Source organism: Petaurus breviceps, unplaced genomic scaffold (assembly GCF_028583685.1).
Source record: "Petaurus breviceps papuanus isolate PSGF00001 unplaced genomic scaffold, PetGlider_PUasm1.0 184, whole genome shotgun sequence".
Taxonomy (NCBI): domain Eukaryota; kingdom Metazoa; phylum Chordata; class Mammalia; order Diprotodontia; family Petauridae; genus Petaurus; species Petaurus breviceps.
Window position 1 is genome coordinate 7,212,644 of NW_027185793.1, and position 5,490 is coordinate 7,218,133.

Genomic DNA, 5,490 nt, shown 5'->3' on the forward strand with positions numbered 1-5,490 from the left:
AACAGAGTATACTCTTTCTGTTCTTTCTTCTTCCAATGAGCAGATAGCTGGGGAGAACATTCCAGCCTCTTGTTGGCTAGACAATGCATATGACAAAGAGTGACAGTACAAAGTTACAATCTTGATATGACACAATGTCCAGTATAATAATCTATTCCCTCAGATCTTTTTCTCTCTTCATACAGTCTATAATCAGATAAACCACATTTCACAATTGAAAAATTCTGCCATCTATATTTCCCAATTAATTGATGTGAAAGTTATTTTTCAATTTTTATATACAAATCATCGAAGTTGACTGTGTTCACCATTTCTTCCAATGTTCTACACCTTTTTACATGTAAATAAGCAACTGCTATGTCAGAATATATTTCTGAGTTAGACATCCCAATAAATCTTTGTTTTAGAATTCTGAGGCACATCTATGTCCTATACAAGTGAAATGTCAAGGCAGACTTAGCTGTGTAACTGCTTTTCACAGACCCTGACATGCCCTCAGATAAGTGTAAAGGTCAACACACTTATACAACATTTATAAAGAATGAATGCAATAAATAAGGCCAAGATCCCTTCTCTAATGGTTACATATTCTAATAACATAAGCAAAGAGTTTTTAAAGACACAGTTGTGGACTATCAAGAGCCATATTAAAGATGTCTCTAAATTACTAATAAAATCATGTAAACAAAAATACTCTATCATTTTATTTAATCTTTTTTTCAAAAATTATAAAAGATGGAAATATTAAGGGACAGAGGGGCTCTGTGATGACCAGCACATTAAAGCACTAAATGTAGAGCTGCAGATTGATCTATCAATTTGGGAAAAAAAAAGACAATTTTGAACTATGTAAAGAAAAAAATGACTAAAATGTCAATGACTTTTTAATATCCTGCTGTGTTATCATGCACAGTAACAAAATCAAAGAAAGAAAAGAAAGATCCCAGGCACACCAAATATTTATTACATTGCCTTTTGTCGTAATGACTTAGAAATAAAGTTGTTACTCATCAATCAAAAAATGGCTATAAAATCATAGTGCAGGAACATAATAAAATATAATTGTGTAGTGAGACATGGATAATTAAAAAAAGAGGGGGACTTGTGTGTACTCATAAAATCATGGAAATATTTATAATATTTAAAAGAGTGTAAATAGAAAGAAGAATTTTAAAATGAATATTAAGTAACTATAATTACCCAGCTTTGCCCCAGAGAAGAGATGAGGAAATGCTCCTTCTTACTTTGATTGGAGGTATATGGGGTTCTGCATAAAATGTTGCATATACTATAAAATGTAGTTATCTTAGTAGGTTTTGCTTAACTGTTTGATTCTTTAACATCTATTTTTGATATATAATTTATTGGGGCAGCTAAGAGGCATAGGGAATAGAGCACCGACCCTGGAGTCAGGAAGAACTGAGTTCAAATCTGGCCTCAGACACTTGACATACTAGCTGTGTGACCTTGTGCAAGTCAATTAAACTCAATTGCCTTGCTTTCCCTTCCCCCCCCAATGACTATTTATTTATTTTTAGTTTCCAACATTCATTTCCACTAGATTTTGAGTTCTGAATTTTCTCCCTGTCTCTCCCCTCCATCCCCACCCCAAGATTGCTTGCATTCTGATTACATCTTCCCCCAGTCAGTCCTCCCTTCTATCACCCCCCACCCTGTCCCCTTTTCCTTTCTTTTCTTGTAGAGTAATATGGATTTATCTTCCCCATTGCCTGTATATCTTATTTCCCAGTTGCATGTAAAAAACAATTTTTGAAATTTGTTTTTAAAACTTTTGAGTTCCAAAGTTTCTCCCTTCTCTCTTCACCCTGCCTCATTGAGAAGGCAAGCTATTGAGTATATTTTATACATGTGTAGTTACACAAAACAATTATGTTATAGTCATATTGTGAAAGGCTAAGTATATTTTCTTCCATCCTATCCCACCCCTACTTCTTTTATTTTCCTCTTTGACCCTGTCTCTTTTATTTAAAGTGTTTGCCTCAGACTACCCCCTCCCCAATCTGCCCTCCTATTTATCATTCCCCTCCCATTTCCTTCTCACCTTGCTCTTCTGTAAGGTAAGATACCCAACTGAGTGTGCATACTATCCCTTCCTTAAGCCAAATTTGATGAGAATAAGGTTCACGAACTCTCTCAACTCCCCCCCTTATTCCCTTCATTGTGAAACCTTTTCTTGTCTCTTTTATGTAAGATAATTTATTCCCATTCTATCTCTTTCTTTTTCTTTCTTTCAATATATTCCTCTAAAGCCTTTACTTTATTTAAGTGTCTTCCCTTTATATTCAACTCATTCTGTGCCATCTCTCTATGTATGTATGTATGTATGTATGTATGTATGTATGTATGTATCTATCTATCTATCTATCTATCTATCTATCTATCTATCTATCTATCTACTTATCTATTCCCTCTAACTACCTAACATCGAGAAAGGTGTAATGAACTGAAAATATCATCTTTCCATGTAGAAATGCAAGCAGCTAAATTTTAATAAGTACCATAGGATTTCTCTCTCCTCTTTACCTTTTTATGCTTCTCTTGAGTCTTGTATTTGGAAATCAAATTTTCTCTTCAGTTCTGGTCTTTTAAGCAAGAATTCTTGAAAGTCCTCTTTTGCATTGAGTGCCCATCCTCCCCCCCTGAAGTATTATACTCAGTTTTGCTGGATAGATGATTCTTGGTTTTAGCTCCTCTGAACTCTGAAATATCATATTCCAAGCCTTTCAATTCCTTAATGTAGAAGCTGCTAGTGTTTGTGCCATTTCGATTATATTTCCACAATACTCACATTTCTTCTTTCTGGATGCTTGAAATATATTCTTCCTTGACATGGGAACTCTTGAATTTGTTTATAATATTTTCAGGAGTTTTTCTTTTATTGTCTCTTTCAATAGATGATTGATGGATCATTACAATTTCTATTTTACCATATGTTTCAAGATAGTCAGGGTAGGTTTCCTTGATAATTTCTTTGAAAGATAATGTCAAGGCTCTTTCATTGATCATGATGTTCAGCTAGTCCAATAATTTTTAAAGTATCTCTCCTGGATCTACTTTCCAGGTGAGTGTTTTTTTTTTCCAATTGGATAGTTCACATTGTCTTCTATTTTTCATACTTTTGTTTCTTTTTTATAATTTCTTTATTTCTTATAAAATCAATAGCTTATGTTTTCTCCATTCTAATTTTGAAGGAATTATTTTCTTCAGTGAGCTTTGGGACCTCCTTTTCCATTTGTCCCAAAATGCTTTATAGGGCATTCTTTTCTTCACTGATTTTTTAGACCTCTTTTGCCATTTGGGTTAGTCAATTTTAAGTGTTATTTTGTTCAGTATTTTGGGGGTCTCCCACTTTCATTTCTCTTCCCTATTTTTCCTCTACTTCTCTTACTTGATTTTCAAAATCCTTTTTGAGTTCTTCTATGACTTGCAAATAACTAAAATTTTTCTTGCAGGCTTTTAATGCAGGATCTTTGACTTTGTTATCTTCTTCTGGTTGTATTTTTTTTTTCTTCTTTGTCACCAAAGTAAGATAGTCTGACTATTTTTATGCTGTTTATTCATCTTTCCAGTCAAATACTTGACTTTCTACCTCCCTGTCAAAGCAGGACACTTCTTCCAATGTGAGTTGCATTGAGTGTACTGTTTCAGGCTTCTGAGGTTTTGTGTTAGGTGCTGGATCCCCCACCTTCTATGGGACCAGAGCACCAAACCAGCCCCTTCTTCTGAAACTGCCCCAGGGCTGGTGCTAGACTACACATTCCTCTTTCACCCAGGTCTCACAGAGTTCCCCCACTGAACATCTCAGTGTTTGTGGGTTGAGAAGTCTGGAAATCACCATAGCTGCAAATCAATTTAAGTCCCGTAAGGCCTGCTTTGGCTTCTTCGTAACTGTTACATCCCGTGCCAGATTGGGTTCTGTTGTTTCTGCTGCTCTGGAATTTGTTTTGAGTAATTTTTACAGATATTTGCATGGGTTTGGGGGTGAGCTCAAGCAAATCCTTACTTTAACTCTGCCATCTTGACTCTACCCACTTATCTTCTTAAAAAACAACTTTGCTATAAGGGAGGACTCACAATGTAGGGGAAGAGGGCACCTTCAGAAATTAATGAAATATAAAATCAATGACATTGATACAGGCAAACAAGAGAGAGTGAGAGAAAGAGAAAGACAGAAACAAAGATAGAGAAGGGAAATAGAGGTAAATAATTCTAAATGACTTTTCTCAGGTAAAGTTATTTATAAATCCAGACAAGAACCATATCATTCTTAATATTTATTTTATTTTGTTTTTGCATTACATTGGGGAAGATTTGCTTTACATGAAAGCAACAAGTCAGAGGCTACACCACAATTCTGCAAAAATTTTTCTGCCATGAATTGTGAGACATAATGTCACCAGTCTACACTTGAGCTTTTCCCCATAGTCTATTCCTCCATGCATCCATTTGCTATGTGTAATGACACTGTCTTCTCCCCAGATTTTTAGCATGATTGGGGAGGAAAATATGAATACAGAAACAATCAAACAAAACTTCTCAGGCTCCAAAAAGAATTAGGACCCATCCAGCGGTCCATCCATCTGACACATTGTATGTAGAACTGATTCAGTCTTAGGGAATTATGAAATCTTAAGAGAGGGGTCATATTTTTTTTCTTCCAGAATTCTCTAGTTCTTTATCAATTGATTCCCCAAGTAGAAATATGGTAAATGTACAATTAGGATGAAATAGGGGATAGCTATTTCTTTCCATCCGCAGTAAAAAAAATGCTTACAATATGTAGGACCCCCAAGTACTTAATGATAAAGACTAAAAAGGAAACAGAAACATATACCTACTTAAGTTCTCCTGAGAGATTAAAACTCAAACTATGAAAACATAAGTGTAACATCTGAAGAGCTTTTCACCTTCACCTTATATCTATACTATCCACAGCTAACATTCAAACAGTTGTTTAAAGGTCCATTTATTATTTTTTTTCAAGGCAGGTCAGTGATCATCTTATCATCCTAAATACATTGTAGTAAGTGTAAGTGACAAAATCCCATGGTGTAGCCAGAACTTGACTAAAGAATTTAAAAGCCTTTGATTTCTCATATTTTCAAGGTTTCCTCTAAGTTTAAAAATTTCCATATCAAAATTACTATTTAGTTACGAATACTCATGCAAAGAAACACGAAGAAGAAGAAACAGGGGCTGCTAGGTGGCATAGTGAATAGAGCACTGGCCCTGGAGTCAGGAGGACATGAGTTCAAATCCAGCCTCAGACAATTCAGAAGCTCAGTAACCATGTTAATTTGGGCAAAATCACTTAACCCCAATTACCTTCCAAAAACAGAAAAAAGAAAGAAAGAAAGAAAGAAAGAAAGAAAGAAAGAAAGAAAGAAAGAAAGAAAGAAAGAAAGAAAGAAAGAAAGAAAGAAAGAAAGAGAAAGAAAGAAAGAAAGAAAGGAAGGAAGGAAGGAAGGA